Here is an 18,467-nt window from a genome sequence, read left to right as displayed (position 1 = left end):
TTCTTAGGACAGTACATACAGTTCACCTGCCTAAATGGAGGTCAGGCATAACACAGTCTGGGAAAACTCAGCACTGGCCTATAGAGGCTAATCTGCTTTTGCTTTAAAAGTTAGTACTGTAGGAACTTCCTGAACAATTTTGTTTCTTGTCTCAGAGTACATACCTTTTGCTGATTTACAAATTTATGAGGAAATGGGTTTAATTATGTTTAATATTTTACTTGTGTAAGAAAACACAAGACATTCACTGTGCTGCATACTTGATTATCATGATTAAAAGATTTGTAATAAATTGAATTGTACTGTATTGTAGGATTGTATTGAGCATTTTTTTAAGTCATACTGAAAGTCATTCTAAAGACAGAGACCAGGCCACTTCTCTCCTTTCAAGATCACAAAGATCACAAAGGAAGGAAGGAAAAGGCAAATTAATTAAAACAATATATTATACACACACATATACAATATATACATACTTCAATAAACCTAATGAAAACTATAGACTGTTACTATCAGCTGATGAATCAGTGATGTGATTGCTGTCCGACAGCAGGAATTTGTCAAACCAAAGAAAGGCTAAAACAAGTCATCTATGGTCGAATGCTTCATGTCTTAAACTTGACGTTACACCATAAAGGTTAAAAGATCACAAAAATTGTGAGTGAGGATTGATTCCTTTGACTTACTGAAAAACATTTCATTACTGGAATTCAGATCTATATCCACTTCACCACAGGAAACCTCACCTCAATTATAACAATGCTCTATAAGCCTATAAAATGGCATGTACTAGCTTAAAATCACCTTTGACAGTGCTGCTTTTGGCAATAATACTATTCCTTATTACAGCTAAATCTCTTAATATGTTGGGTTAGATTAAGGGACATTAAACACATGTGGAGCCTGAAGCTGAAATCTGTTTCTTCAAGGCTGAACATTTAAAGCAACAGTTACCCCTTTTACAGCGATTAAACATCAGCAGAAAATCAGGCTTTCATCCATAAACATCCACTGTAGAAGCAGAACAAACAATCTTTATCCTAGCAAAAGAGAGGAAAAAAGACTTAAAATTAAAATAGTTTTCAAACTTTCATAGAGGATTTTTAAACAACCTTGCAAACATTCCAGCTGTGTTTAACTACTCAGAACCATTATCTTGAGTAAAGAAATCATTAAATTAACACAGACCTCAGGATGCACTCATCATTACATTTTCTGTATTCATGATTCTGTCACTAATTGTACTTTTATTTTGTTTAGATGTTTTGTCATCTTTTCATTTGTATTATTGTTATTTTTCACAATGTACAGGTAATTGTGCTAGTAAGAAAAAATGTATATTTACATTCAGCAGTTCAAATATCTAAAAGAGCAACAATACTCAATCCTTTACTGTTATGGATATAATCATATATTATATATAATATATACATATATATTATAATATAACTATGATTAAAACTTTAAAATATTAAAGTATATATTTAATGATCTTGTTAACCAAAAGACAAGAACTGAGAAGATTTTAGGAACCTATGAGGTTCCGAAGAGTAAAATTTAGTTATGGTTAACTGCTTAATTAAGTGCTCTTAATTAAGTGATCCCTAATTATTTTGCAACAGGTCTTGCTACAACTGAAACCTAGCAAACACGATTTTCAACAAACTGATTTTTTTAATGATTATTTAATAAATTTAAAGAATTATAATTTGTGAAGTTAGAAATATATTTAATATTTAAAATCTAGAATAATTATCATCATAATTCTAAAAGGCTTTACCATATCAAAATGTAATTTACACAAAACGGAAATACAAGGAAAACTGTGCTACTTCTGAAAAAAAAACCCACACATTTTCATGGTCCCAGGTTCAATCCCGGTACGAGCATCTGACTGTGTGGAGTTTGTATGTTCGTGTTGTTTTCACCATATGTTCTGGTTTACTCCAAAAGGAATGTGTTATCTCCAGTAGAACCAAAAATACATCCTTATAGACATGATGGGCTCTCCTGTGCAGCCTTTCTGTACTGCTCACACTCTTTACCTAATACACCACCATGTTCCAATGCTTTGTACTCCAGTCCTAACACAGACACACTCTGTGCTGCTACACCACGCCTTTAAGCTGGGCATTCCCTGTCTAACCCCTGTGCAGCCTTGTCATTATCTCCTTTTCTTACGATTTCTTAAGCAAATTGCTCAAGCTTGAAAATAACAGTTCTTCACCCCTAACAAGATGCACTTACAAGACAGCTCTCATTTCTTTGGTAATATATAGTTTTTTTCTGTCCTCAGTCAGAAGATTATAACTAAAGTCTCCCAACTAATTTATTTACACTTCTTTTGCCAAGAGCCAGAGGCATACTTCCACCTGGAAAACAGAGTGCAGCTGATATGCAGTTTCTGTAATGACAGGAAACTTGGAGCAGCAATAATAAATTAGGAGAATATCATTCATTATCCCAATAGCAAGTGCATACTTCAATCTGCAAAAAGCAGCCTACACAAATTACTTGACATCAGGCTAAGCCACATTAAGACTCACAGAATTACTGTATCAGTGTTGGAGTAATCCACATGACTGTGTTGCACACTCTAAAGCCGTGCAGAAGTAAAAGCCTTAAAAAATCTCAATGTTCCCATTCCATTTTCTTAATTCAATGCCGTTAACGTACTGAGTATTTCTCAAGAGGCGAAGCTAAAGCTGATGAAAAAAGCTATTCTTTTTGTGTAGCTTGTAATTGACATTTGTATTGTAGGAAAAAAAAGGCTGATATTTTTCTTATAATATCACACTCTGACTGAATTACATAAATGAGACTAAGACTGAAAAGATGTGTGGTTTATTGGGGGTATTGAGGATATTAACAACCTATCCATAAGTAACTAACACATTTTTTAATGAGGAATGAGCCAGGGAGCTGCTGCACAGGTGAAGATGGGTGGAGGGATGTGAAAATGAAATGCACCAGTAAAGAAGTATATAGTACATAGGGAGGCAGAAGTGAGTGAGATTAAGGTTTGACTTCCTCCTTCCATTTGTTGAATCTTTAGTGCCCCCCAGTATAAAATTTAGTACAGAAACCTTCTAAATGCATTTATCTTTCAGCTCTAAAAGATCTTTTTTAAGTGTTCTATCCCACTGATTAACAATGTTATTGTTAGAAACCCAACCAATTTGGAACTGCGGGTTTTTCAAGCGTCTTTCTCGCCACTATGAATCCTGCAACAGCACACGGGGGAGAAAGAGGAAGTGGGGGAGGGGGGGCAATTGAACCCCAGCCAGCTCAACCTACCCTTCGTCGGAGACACTGAGCCAATTGTGCACTGCTGCTGGGAGAATACCGGGCTCACAGGGCTGGTGCCATGATCCAGGCTCGAACCCGTGTCGCCTGGATCACGGTGCTCAAGCTGCACTCAGGAAAGTCCTTTGCTTGCTGAGCTGCTCAAGAGCTCCTTATGTTTTTTTTTCCTTCGATGAAGTTGCCATATGTTCTTTTTCACTTTTGATAGTTTTTCTTTCCGAGCTGGGGACATTAATCCATTTGTTTTAAAAAAAACCTGAAGAAGGGCTGACATGGTTATGCACGTATTATTTCAACAGCTGCTGTAACATGGGATCGGTATATTTCAGGACCCTGACCTTTTCATTTAAGCCAAAAGCAAAGAAGTGGAAAAGCCATAAAAAATAAAACACAGCAAGGTAGAGGAAAAAAAGTGCAACATGAAGACCTTTTGGTTTCCCACCCACCACAGCACAAACAGATCCCTGTTTAGAATACACAGCAACTTCACTCTATCTCACTTGTCTGATGATGGCTTGAACTTCTAAACAAAAAATTACAATACAGTATTACAGGTTTTTAAAGAGAGCAGCACTAACATATGCCAGAGCATCTGCCAACCTTTCATTAGTTTTTGTTATTTGTATTATATATTAACCCTTGTGCTCTTTGACATAAGCAAGTGAAGTGGCACAGAAGGATACCAATGAATGAAGTATTTCCCCCTGCGTACCAGAGTGTGTGGGTGTGACACACCACAATAAAAGCAATATACTGTACAAGACCATTTTTTACAGTAAAAGAGAATTACTGACCACCGTGTCTATATACACAGGGAAAGCATTCACCAGTTATGCAAACTCTTCCTGATGTAATAATCACTCTCTGAGGCTTTCAAACAGTTAATGGGAAAAAGAACAATTTTGAAATTTTGACGACTACTTTATTTAACTTACTCCACTCTCCCACTTTCATCAGCTCAATTTTCTACTTCGACCTTAATCCCCCTTCCCCGGTAGAGTTTGAGATCTGTTTTCTGAACAAGGTGCCAATTAGTTTTTCATAGTCCTGGAGGCTTGCAAGACAATGAATGCTACTCTTCCATGGTAGTTGCCTCAGAAAAGACTGCTTTCTTCTAAACAATACAGCTCTAAAACAGAACATCAAACTGAAACGGGAATAACCCAATTAATTATAGAGGATTCAGCATCAAATTCAACAGGTTTCTATGTGGTTTAGGATTTATCTAATAACCTTTTGCTGCACCTATACCATAGATACCATATTATTTGGTTCTAATATTCTGAATCAAAAGAAAAAATACTGTGAGGTATTTAAACCCTGAATCTTTAGCCCGCTACACTCTGTGAAAACCTTTTTTGCACCATCTAAATTAGTTAATATCTACATGTTCCATTTAATGCAATAAAAAAAGAAAACAAAATGGTTTATTTTTACCCAAACAAACCATGGTGAAAACAAAACTTGTTTTGCTTGGGTTTAACAAAAGGGTCTATTTATTTTAACTGACTGAAGATTGCGGTCTTCTCCTCACAAATCCACTATAAAGACTTATTCCTTGCTATTTGTATCCATTTTAAAATTCCAGATAACGTCTACTGTAAGTCGTGGGTACTATGTCATTTTCACCCAACTTTACTTTCGGCTCTATAATATTTCCACCATTCTACTGTTTCAGTGATAGACGTTTTCAATAAGTTACTCAATTTCTAAGGGATATGTTTTTTATTTTTCTAAAATAAAAGCTGATTTGAGAGCTCATGATCCAGTATTGGGTGCTAAATTTTTATTTAGACAAGTTGGAAGCAAATTATCTGTGTGCTGTCTGCGTATATTTTGAGGTTGCTACTGTACAGTATGTATGATAAGCTTGAGGATGCTGAACCATGCAACAATCTTCTAGGCCAAATACAGTCATAATTTATTTACAGATTTGTTACTCAATAATTTATGTATTTATTGAACTGCACACAAACTGACACATAATTCTGTCCACATCATGCATTTTTAAAATCCCACTCTCCTGTTTTGCTTATTTTATGAATGCGTTCAATGACGATACTACACCCACCTCCCCTTGCCCCTGCCCCTGCTGAATGGCACGACCACACCAAGCCAGGCCGAGGAAGGCCAAAGCCCAGAAAGAAAGATAAACACCTCCACCATGTGGACAAGTGTAAACATTGCAAGTGTTTGGAAAGACGGCTTTCAAAAGACGAGGTTTACATTCCTGGTTCTTGTGCTCAGGCGCTGCTGGGATTCCACTGGGAATGGCACAGGAGATATTCGGTAGACTGGGACTCTTCTAATCCCAGGCCAGGCCTGCAGAACCTCAGGCATACGTTTGAAATTATTGCCCCCCAGAGCTGCAAAGGTATCCACAGGAGGGCTTCCGAGTCCTGCTTGGTCAGGAAGATAGACCATAGGGACGGCATTTGCTCTGGAGGCCCACAGCTCCTTCTGGACTGGGGCAGCGCCCCTCCAGTGCTTCTATTCCATCGAGTAATCCAGCAAACGGCTCCTGAGTCACGGGTGCAAACAGGCCGTGGGGAAATCAGAGCCTGAATTTCTGGAATGTTATTTTACTGAAGCCCATAAAAGGTTTCTAAAACATTGGTGCTCTGTGCAATATGGGCCTATATCCTCTGGTTCTGTCCACAATAGCAGGTTTTGAAATAACTATATGTATTTCAATAGGACAGTATAGTAGTGTGGTGGTTAGCACTGCTTCCACACAGCTTTGGTTCCAGTTTTGCCTCCAGACTAGGGCACCTTCTGGAGTCAATGGAGTTTTAATGCCCACCTCATGACTGCACGGGTTTTCCTCAACTTCCTCCTGCCTTACAAAGACACGCTGGCTATGTTAAATGGTGTCTCTTGAATTGCCAGTGAGTGGGTGACATGCCTTGCAGTGGAGTGGCACCTCACATAGGGTGTAGTCCCACATTACGCCCTGAGCTTCCTGGCCAGGCTCTAGGTAGCCACAACGCTTCCCAGGAACCAGTGGTTTTCTGATCGTGGATGGATTTAAATTATGTGAATTGTTTTAAAGAGCAAATGTCTTATAAAAAACTACATTTAACTGCTTTTGATAAAATGATGTTCTCATTTTCTTTAAAGAAATATGAGAATTAAGTATGAGAGACAAAGTAGATTTAAAGATATCTTTAAAAACTGTGAAATGTTTCATTATTTATAATACCAACCAGATAGAAATTTCTGGGGGTTAACTGTATTGACTAAGAAACAGTAGAGTAATGACAGAATTGGACATTTCACAGGTTCTAGTGCTCTGTTAATTTTTATTAAAGCACATCCCAGTCATACAACATTTAAAAGTCTATAAACTACAAATATTCAATACAATATTAAAATGTTTTATCTCTAAAAATAATGTGGCAAATAGGATGAAAGCCAACTAAACAACAACTACATTTCTGAGTAAGTGAAAAAATAATAACACTTTAATGTAATAAAAAATTATTTTAAAAATATTCAAACAATTCTGCAACCAGTAGAAGTACAGTATACTCCTTATGTCTATATATAACTCACTCTCCAGTTTAGCAAAGGTTTATGCACAATTTATGTCACTGTACTTTCTTTCAGTTCTGGGCAGCTCCACGAATAATTATGGGTAGATTTATTGATTATTAGCATGTGAGGAGTACACTCTGACATTTGCTTGTGTAGTCACTGTCAAAGCAATGTGAAGTGTCTGATCCTTTTTACTGAGATTATTAGCAATTTAAGAGAAAATTTGAATCCACAGATATCTACAGGCATCTTTACAGCCCTCAAACTGGATTTTTAAGATGGAGTTGCCTAAGATCCGCTAAGCCTAATGACAGAAACACCCCAGAACTGCTGGTTCTCTGCACAGCCCTTTTCCACTAGCCTGCAGGCTACTGCAACTCATGCCTTATGTGAGCCCTTACAGTATCAGGGTGTGTTCTGAACAATTCTAGACCAGCCACAGGCAGCCCGATCATGTCTATAGCCTGGGTGTGCCAGTAAAAGGATTGAATGAGGCCACAAAGCCATCATGACATGTGCCACATAGGAAAGGAGAAAATCGACCTCATCCAAGGCTTTTTTTTGTGCTCTTGATTTTCACAAACATGAAAAAATAAAAATGGCAAAACAGCAAGATTTAGTGTACTGTCCTGAAGTCCAGAGCTGCAACAACTACTCTGAGGAATGTCTTCAGAAGTTTGGTAGAATAATTAAGGTGAGATCCATTCCTTGTGCCACCAATGCTGTGAATATGTTAACAAACATAGGGATTTGTTAACAAGCCACAGTTTTCCACCGCACTCAGTGTTCACAAAGTCATGTTAGTATAGCAGACAGCTAATAAATACAAAAACGTGGACGTCAGTACGAAGATTCGTCAGCCTGGTGGGCATTTCTTAACAACAACATCATCATTACGACATCAGCATGTTTGATCTCCCCTCTTGTTTGGGTTAATCTCTCATCTAAATGTTCCTGTGACAATTAATAAATTAGAGAAACACCCCAATCGCTGCCCTTTAACCTGCTGAGACACTGGTGAACTGCTGTTACAGTTCTTGTGCTGACATTCTGTTTAGGCAAAGAAAATTGATGCGGAGTGCAACAGGACACTCTCATTTCACTTCTTGGGTTTCACAAGGCTATGTGTACAAATCAAACACAGGGTAGTGTTTAATTTTTAACAGAGCTATCCATACATCGTATAGAAAATGTGGTCTGTACTAAAAAAATGTATTTCACAATAAGTCGTGTTTTCTCTTATCCAGTTGTGGTATTGTACAGTGTTGGCATATTTCAAACTAGAATATATCTGACTACAGAAACTGAGGAATTGTAATGGGCAAAATGTCTCATTATAAAATGTAAACAAAACGTTTTAGATAGTGCTTGAAAAGATTTTCTTCTCTTCGGTCAAAACTAGTGGTCAGTAATATTTAATTTTATTGGTCATTAAATGTTCAATACTGTACGTACATAACTGTGTAAAACCCAACAAAAAGACAATAAAGACGTTTCAAAATACCTCATGACTTATAGATAATACACAAAGTGTTCAGTATCTGTAAAAAAGCAGTGTGGGACTAATCTCATTTTTGATGGTGCCCGCCACTCTCTGCGGTGAGAGGGATTTCTGGCCGCCACGGTGATGGACTGGAGCCCTGCTAAGGTCTGCTGGTTTACATCATCAATCTGAGACCCGCGTGATGGACCCGGCCTGGCTGCTGGCTCCCATCACATTCCAGAGAGTCAGCCGCTGGTGACCGGCAGGCCTGGGAGGCCGAGCTCTCTCTGCAGGCCGTAACGTGACCCCGTAATGTAACTTCAATGTTTTTCAACCAGACACCACAGCCCCTCCAAGCAGGCTGGCAGATTACAAACTGCTCTCGGTTTCCAAGGTAAACAGACACAGAGACCTGTCCCCATCCCCAGTCCTCGGGTAAAGCAAGTGAGCTGTGAACAGATGTCAGTCCACACGCTCCAATGGTCCGACCGTTTCGGCAGAACAAGAGCAACAACACACGCAGAAGATGTGGGAAGCGAGACCCTCATTCCGAAGCAGTCTGACTCATTGAGGCGTCGTGGATAGACACGCTAGTCACTATGCATCAAAATGAAAACGGATGCCATTGTAAGAACCTGGTATTAGGCCTTTGTCAGGCTCTCACAGGTAGTCTTACAAGTACTTTGGCCACGCAGAAAAATTCAGCAGCAAATAATTTCAATTTCAATATCAGTTACTGCCACTAGATGGCACTAACAATTGTTTATTAAAACCCGTATGCTTTATTTCAATGGTTTATATAACACATTCATATAAGACGACTTAATAAAGTGACAAAGTAATAAAATATCCTAGCTATAGTTTGTAGTCTTAAATATGGCAATGACAAACAGATTGTATCCTTTGCAATTAGCACATTTCTTCATCAGAATCAATTTAAATAAACCCTGGCATCCTGGCCAAATTTCCCATTGGCCTTTACCACTCATGGCCTACTAATAATCCCCATCTCTGAGGTGGCTCCATCACTCTGCTCCCCTCCTCACTGAAAGCTGATGTGTGGGGAGAGTACTGGCGCACTCTGGCTGCCGTCGCATCATCTACAGTAGGTGGGTCTGCACATCGATGGTGGTGTAGGGGATCCCCATTACCAGTAAAGTGCTTTGTGGAGTGTGAAGTGTAAGGAATTATTATTAAATAATTTAAAGCATATTAAGTAGTATATTATATGTTATTTAAAGTATACACTGTTGACATGTAGTGTCATTAAAACGATTCCAGAGTCAGAACATGCTTAGCTGTCTATCAGCCATTTCTAAGATCACATAATCAGATTGACCCTCATACATCTAATCTAACTGTCCAGAATGCCATTTCTTTCACCTTCTGATTTTACTTTTTTACCCATTTGTCAGGCTCTCCTGATTCAGCTTGGATTCAGATCCTTGCTGTGGCACTGATCCTGCTGCACATGAATTGAACTTGCCCGGTGCTGTGGAACTCTAAAGATTTTGCCCTCCCCTAACCTATTCATCAACTCATGTTCCACTAGCGACAACAACATCCAAGAATGAAATGCCTTGTGAGTATTTGGTATACTTGGTGGGACAGGTTTGGCTTATCCAGCCTGGTTCATGGGCTGCCTCCCGGGCCCCGGACGAAGAGGCTTGGGCCCCATTCAGAGTGAGTGCACCCAGGGGAGACTGCAAGGTGGAGATGGGCCTGGGGCAGAACTGAGAACTGTGAAGGGACTTATTTATGCTCGATATGTAGATAATTTTGTAACAATGGGGACTAGGTACACCTGTATGTGATTGACTTGTGCTTGTCATCCATCCTGAATTTTAGTTAATAACTTCCATTTAGACGTGACTTTTAGCCCAGGAATAAGTCTAGCAACCAATGGCTGACATATCCTTTTGAAATTTGAAACATGCCCTCACGTACAACATCACTGATCTATCCAACACTATCCAAGAAGAGTTTTGTACATCCCAGCTTGCCACTAGAGGTCACAACAGTCCACACGTACACAAAAACAGTTTTCTAGATATCACTAGAATTTTTTTTTAAATGAAGACGTTCTTATGTTACAAAAGTACAAAACAAATTTGGGCCTGCATCATTATTTTTAATTAAAATCTTTTGATGATCCCTTATTTGAATCGAACTGTTCATTTTTCATTTATTATTCATAGCTAATTAGAGTAAATGCCAATTTCATCCATTTTTTAAAAGGTAACACATTTTTTCACCTGGCAGTCCATCAAATATACATTTACTGTCCCAGTACAGCATGCAACTTCACCAGCATGAAGACTGACAAAAGCTCAATTAGTTCCATTGACTTTGCAGTAAACCCACAGAAATGAAAAGCTCCTCTGAGAGATTTACTCGCTTAAAGTTCACAGTCAATAAAACTGTTATATATACGCTGAAGGAGGTAAAAAGAAAAATCTCTATTCACACAGTATACCAGAGCAGACCACCCTGCTGAACTCCCCATGATGCCAGTGAGAGGTATATCCAAGTCTCTCCTTTCTGCTTGTTTTCAATTACCTAGCTTCTCACTAGTGAAAAGAGTCATTAAGCCTGTCAGTCACGCACTCCGATAAACAACCGCTAACGATATCACAATAAGACAACAAAACATTATAAATGGTATGTCTGCAGGGATAAAATTCCCAGATCTGTATCTTTAAAAGTATAATCTCACACTGTAGCATGATGCCATTTTCAAACCTTCATATGAACCTACAGTACCTTCACTTTGTTGTTGTAACCTACCTTTTCTTTGTTGTGTAATTAGTTCACAACTGCACAAATCTGAAGACAGAAATCTAGCACAGCATGGCAGAGCTTTGGAGCCATGCAATCCCTCATTAACAGAGCTCTGGAATAACAAAAAATGTCTTAGCACACTCTGTGATTTATGAAGAAATCTTGTTATCTAAGGAAATTTAAGTACTACAGTATATAGACACCTTTCCTGTCAAATTCTGAGTAAGATAATCCAACATACTGTAGGTTGTAAGTTGATTTAAAGATATTAACTACAGGTAAGGGATGGTTTTGTTATTTTTCCAGAAATGTACTAGACATAAATATTTAAGATTTTATCCCCTTTGTGAATTTGTTTGTTTTGTGCAGGTAAGCACAACATCTTCCTGCTTTGGTGTTATTGGGATTTAGCAAACTCTAATACAAAAAATGCTATCCCCTGCATGAAGAGAACCTGAGACAATTTGCATGTAATGCTTTGGCAGCTGGAGGTACTAGAATCGTTAAATTAAGTCACTTGAAGGTCAATGGAACATTTAAGGACCTGGTCATAGCGCAGGGTTTTTAAAACATCTGAAAAAGCTTGTCTTGTGAGAGTACTCTTAAGCAAAGCACAAATGTCCTTTGGAATCTTACACAGAGGATATCAATTTAAACTTCACACTGAAATAAAATCTTGAAAGGTTTCCAGCTTTTCATTGGAGAACATGACTTTGGTGAAAAATAGTCTTTTTACACTAAAATAGTGCTTTCGTCTTCGCGAGCTATGATAAGTGATAGCGTACTCACTCCCTATTTCATAGCTGCAGAATAACAGCTACCACAATCTTAATTCACCCGCCACCAATATTCCGTATATGAAACAGTCCTCAAGTGCTGAGAAAGAACAGCACTCCAACAGAAAATAGCTATTCTCCACTTCAAGTGGGAATTTTAAAAGCCATTAAATCAAAGGTAATTTCAATCACTTTGTTCTTTTTTACCGCTGGGGATAAATTATTAGGCCTTCTTGTTTAAAACAAATACAGCTGCAGAAGTATGGGATGAGAGGTTTTTTTTTCTAATGAAAGGGTTCCCTCTTTTTCCTTCTCTTGTCCAGTTTTATGTAAATAACCACCTTTTTAGGCCGCTGTTAAGGTGTATATAAAACAGAGCAACCACAGAAAAAATCAGACCAGCTCTGTCTCAACAACTAGTGTCTTTCTTTTAAGGTCTGACACCATTTTGGACATGTTTGCTTTCATCTGTCAGAGTCGTTTATTATCAAGGAAGACAAGCAGGGACTTTCTTCGCCACCATAGCTACCACATTAAAATGTGTAGCATTTGACTCAAACGATACCTCTTACCAAGAAAATACAGTAGTAAATTAAATTATAAATATATTTAAAGTGGGAGGAAGATACTGTAAATATCCAAAGTACAGTATAACAAACAGTTGCCATCTCCCATTACATTATCTTTTAGACATTAATTTTGTTCACCTTAAAATCTAAAGCAGTAAAAATACAGGTATAAGATCTCAGCTCAGTGTTTATGTTTTACTTAAACTCATCTTAAAGTCAAGGGGTTCAAATACAGAGCACAGGACAAAACCAAACTGTACTCCATCACAGTTCCTTCAAGTTTGTGTATTGCCCTTATGAAAGCCTGCAATTGCTGTTAGAGACAGCAGGACTACAGCCACCTCATGTTACCTGCAGAACTGCAGAGAAAAGTCCGTAAAACCTACACCCTGATCGTCTGAAACCACAGGGTTTGAGGATTAGCTTTAAGAATTTGTATTTTTCTGTATAAATTGTTTTGCATCTATCCTCCCAAGCTACCCTCAGGGATATTAAATAATTCCCAAGGTTTCAAACACTCAAGATACAACCGGTGTTCATTTCATAACCGCAATGCTTAAACTTTTTCAGTACAGTTTATTTCACAATATTTGCATTCGGATCTTTTTTTTCTAGTATTGGTAGGGACGGAACATAATGATAATCACGTTCGCGTCTTTATCTGTTTGGGTAACAGCTGATCTACAACTACTCATGCTCAAGTAATCCTAATGAGAAACCTGCGGGTATGAGCAACCACAGTGCTCAGAACACTTGTGCTTGGAAAATGCCACTTCCAGTCAGATTTCCCGGAGTAGGTTTTCACAACGGGAATTAGTATGCCTGCACACAGCTGTTGATGCTATTGCGGTTGGAAGAGAAAGAGTTCAATGATCAATTCGTTCTTGCAAGTAGTAGTTTCTAATTTTTCCTACACTTCTACTTTAAGGAGTCAATGAGAGAAGTAACACACTGTGTTTTAAATTATTCCATTCACTAAACCCTACCTACCACTAACAAGGGTGAACGAGCACAGCATAGAGTTAACGTTATCAAATAAGGTAAGTAGATAAAATAAAAGTTTGAATGACAGTGTAATTTTGTGGTTTTTAATTAACAAAAAAAACAATTTAAAATATACACACGTAATATCTGTACAGTATTGCTTAGTCCACATTGATCTCAAACATATTTTCCTACCTGTATAAACCAAAGATAAACTTCTTTCCTGAAGTTTGTACAACATGCGACAAATGTGCCGGCCTTTTCGCCACGTGATATTTAAATCTAAGGAGAAAGTAATCACTCCCGAGCACTTCGTTCGGGTACACTGTTCAATTTAAAAGGGGTCGAAGAAGAACGCTTTTGAAAATGGTAGCACAGTCAAAGAGTCAAAAAAGTCCCTCCAAGAAGTAAAAGTATGGCCTGGAATAGATGTAAATTTACTAAGGCAGTGATTTCGATACAGAATTTTACCAGTAGACCTCCATCAAAAAAAGAGATACACAACACTGTGGTCTTTAGCGCAGTTGAGCTTTCACTTAGTTAATCCATGTGGGTTAAAGCAAATTGTCTTTCTTGTATAAGTTGTTTTGTATCTGTCCTCCCCAGCTTCCCCCACAGGTTAAAACCTCATCCTCATAAGATATTTTCTTTTTCCTGATCCAACAGGTTAAAACTGAAAAAAAGACAGTTCAAGCCAGCATTACTAATCGTCTAATTGCAACTACCTTGTGGGCTGCTGTTGACTTTAATTTCCTGAAATTTACCTAAGACCTTACTGACATTTGCTTAGCATTTGCAAATTCTCTTGGTCATGACCCCAGTAATGAAGTACTGTGGCCTACTTAAATCATGGCCCAGATAAACTGTATTGCTAAATACTGAGAAAAAAAACTTCTGTCATGAACTCAGTTCAGTGTTCATTGTTTTAATCAGTCATATCACTGGAACTGGCAAAAGCTTAACAAGAATGCAACCCAGCTGACATAACTTATTATTTCATTAAATATCCTCCATTGTTAAAAACTACAGCATCTTATTTAAGATCCCCTATTCTCCTGGGAATTAACAGCATGTCTGTCTTGTGTATATATCACATTCAAAGTGAAGTAGAGTAGTGATAATCAAAAGGCTGGCTTGGGTTGTATTTTCGACATACCAGTAGCCAGTGTTACAGAATGTGGACCTGGTGAGAATTACTGTATGTGCTTTTTTTTCTGCCATATGGTCTGGGTCTTGAGCACCTACGTCGTAGTGATTAATGTGTATAATTAATAGTCTTCTAACTGCAAGGGATCTTTTCAAAATCAGATGTGCCATTTACTGTACATGGTTCCATGCTCACAGAGGGACTGGCACACAAATCATCTCACACTCCTGATTAAAAGACCTCAGCAGATGTACTGTATCATGTCAGAATATAATGCACTCCGTTTTTGTCGTAAGGTGAGGTCACGGGTTGGTACGCACTCGTAGAATGCAGTAACAAATCAGACCTTAATGTACAAAATAACTGTGTTGCGAAAACCGTGCCCAATAAGAGTCTGATATTGTGTAATCTGCACAACTTAGACACTCTTCCTCTGAGAAGGCAAGGCAACATTCTCTGACAGCAGCGCACCATTTCGTACCAGGGAGCTGAAATTCATGATATAATGATAGTAGTAGAACCCATTTTAGAGGACTGGCTTTTCAGGATTATGCTATACTTTCCTGTTTCTTCTTTTGTAAACTATTAATGATATATTAGATTTGTTTTAAACGTTACAGATGCAGTGACTGGATAAAAAACAAGTGTTTGGGTTAGACTGTTACAAATTTAATGCCAAAAGATAAGAATTCCCCTTTCTAAACTGAGTAAATAAATCTATTACGATTATATATATTCTCCATGCTGAACTAGTGAAGTGTTTCTTATTATCAAGGACCTTTCCACGAACAGCTCCACAAAGAAGAATTTACATTCCAATTACTACATAGGTACAAGATCTTATAATCGAGTTGGTAAGAGCTGTATATTGTGTTGTGTTAGACTGTTTAATGGGGAAGTTAAACAATGCCAGGACCGGGTAAAATGCTTGGTTTTAAGCTTATAAATATGGCAGTATTGTAGTGTTATATGCTTTTATTCTTGATAAAAGAGTAAAGGTTACAATTTGAAATCAAAAACACAATATAGATACTTTCTGAATAACTGCCTGAGTTATGATAAACAATATATGGTTTGGGAAGCATTATATCTAAAAACAAATGTTATATATTAAAATGCCCCAGATTATGAATATATAAAATGAAACTCGAATTGTAAAAGCAAGTGTATTTCATTCAATCATTATAAAAACATGAACTGCTGTCTGAGAATAAAAGCTATTTAATAATGAATCAGTTCAATGACTTGAAAAACAAGAGGCCTTGATGTGATATGAGTGTGTTTTTCATCGAGAATCTGGATTAAAATGTGATCTGTCAGTGGCGGATTTTTCGGATTTTATTTTGTCCTCCGGATGAGGAGACGTGTAAGAACATTTTAAAATAAAAACAGCACAGTAGTTATCAGGGTACAGCCTTTTGAGAAGGGCAGTTGTTCACCCTGGTTGAGGTTAAGGTCTCTGTCTCGTACTCGCCACCTGATAGATTCTCCAGTTTATTGCCCAGGGTTGTTACAGACTTCCTTTGTCCAAAGAGGTCTGCCGACATCGTCCGTGATTTACACAGGTTGACATTTTGCATCCTCTGCACTGGGCCCTGACTCTGGGACGTTCTAATCCTTTAATGGCTGATGGTGTCTCTCTAGACTCATTCCTGAAAAAAATTCCACAGCGATCTCCATTTCATTTGATTCATTTGCGTGCATGTGTTTGTTTTCAGCTATCTTATCATTCAGTGGGCTGATTCCCACAAATTACCAAATGGTTTGAGAAAAATGAAAATGCTGTTGAATCATAAATTTGTCACACCCTTTGAACAGCTGTCTGGTCAATAGAGAACAGTTAAATCTCAATCAACTGAGCATTATTTCACAATATATATCACAATATTTTAGCCTGAAGTCCTTTTAGTTTTCTCGTCTTTACTAACAACCATTGATAGATAGAAATTAAGTGTCTGTAACTTTTACTGGCCATTGGAAAGACATTATACTAATAAAACAGCATTTCAGGCACTTATTACACATTTATATAGCATTTATATAATGTTAAGAGTCTTCAGATATTTGATTACATGTGTTAACATTGGATTAGTCACACTTATTGTGTTTTAAGTTATTAGGGTTTAAGTTATTGAGGATGTTTTTAATATTGGTACTGTCTTTTTTGTCTTATTCTTTTTTTCTTAATATATCAGGCAGATCTTGAGATTAATCAATTTAGTTTACTATTAGATAGACTAAATTTTTATTTCTATAGTTTTAAACACACTCCATCATTAATAAAATGTTCATTTTCTGATGCCCAGTAAACATGCTTGCTTCAGCATTAGAACCTTTCTATTTTTCTTTAAAACTGTGTACATCCACTAAGAAAAGGCTTTGTCACTATTTCTAAACAGTATTTACAATATATACAGTAGTTGTCATGTCTGGTTTGCAATAATCTGTCTAGTTGGACAATATAATAACCAGCACATTGTTTCTGAGTAATCACAACAGTTATGCTTATATACTGTACATGCGGGCATATTTGAATGATATGTTTAGCTGTTGATGTACAGCATATACAGTAAATATTTACATGGGTGTATACATTACATTTTAACAAATAATACACCTATTCAATAGCTGAAAGTCTTGAACTACATAAGAAGAAAACTCTAAAATAGTTGGTATTATGTACAACAACCATAAACACTTTATTTTGCCAAAGTAAAACAAAATGGATTACACCCAGTCAATGAAATAACAATTGTCACCTTTGGACTTTCTGCTAAAAATATTAACATGTTACTCTGGTGCCCTTACATTGAATTAGTTGACAGAAATCTATATATTTTACACATTGATCTAAGGTGGAATACGTTTGTTGTTTTTCAGAATGAATGGTTTGCAATAATCAAAGACCAGCAGAGGCAAATGTGTTACAAGAGTACAACACAAAGATGAAGAAGGTACCCACTGAATAAACAAAGGAAGAACTTCAATGCTTCTGTATTTTACTTTACCAGTGAATTGTTTAGACCAGGACTGGCCTTTGGCCCTGAATGAAGTTTATTAACCATCTTCGCTTTTGTCTCCTTTTTTCCCTCTTGAGGGGAAAGTTGTATCGTCCTGATTCTGATGAATAGCTTTTTCGAATACCAAGGACTCCTGACTGGATGCAGATGGCCGGGAGAAATAAATGAAGTCTCCAGGCTCTTTTTTTTATCAGTTGCAAAGTTCAGAAGCAGAAGGTGGCCAGAGAAAACTAACCTTCTGTTTCAGCACCATATCATGTATTGTCCTAATGAATTTGTGTAGCACACCACAGCACTGAAAAGTGTGTTTGTATCTGTGTCTCTTCCTGCAAGACACGGCAGAAAGACCACTGAAGAATGTTTTCACCACTTATTTACTGTAAAGGTCTGAAATACTCTATGCAGAATCAATTGAAAAGAGTTCCGAGTATATATCTACTGTACATATGCATCTTGCACATATAGGTTAGTGTGTGAGTCTCTTGTTAAAGCCAAACGAAAAACAGTACCCCCACTTCAAAGCTATGGAAGCAGTGCTCTGTAACTGAAATCTTGGACAGAGATTAACTGCTGTCATTCCGAGATATAGCGGGCTTTTTCGCATGAGCAATTGGGTGGAAAGGTAACCACATTCACACAGTACTAATGTTTAGAGTTGGGAGTGTTAAAAGAACAAGTCTCAGAATTCCATTTCTATTTGTCATAGATTAAGCAGTTTAACGATTGGCATTCTTTTAAAGGCAAAACAAAATATCACAGCTATTTCTACAATACAAGGGGTAATTGGATTCTGCTCATTTTTGAGACTCCAAAGCCAATCACTTACTTTTAATTAAAACAGTTGCCCATTTGGATTTGAACATT

Source organism: Lepisosteus platostomus, chromosome 18 (genome assembly GCF_059453375.1).
Source record: "Lepisosteus platostomus isolate fLepPlt1 chromosome 18, fLepPlt1.hap1, whole genome shotgun sequence".
Classification (NCBI taxonomy): Eukaryota; Metazoa; Chordata; class Actinopteri; order Semionotiformes; family Lepisosteidae; genus Lepisosteus; species Lepisosteus platostomus.
Note: the sequence above shows the minus strand (reverse complement) of the source record.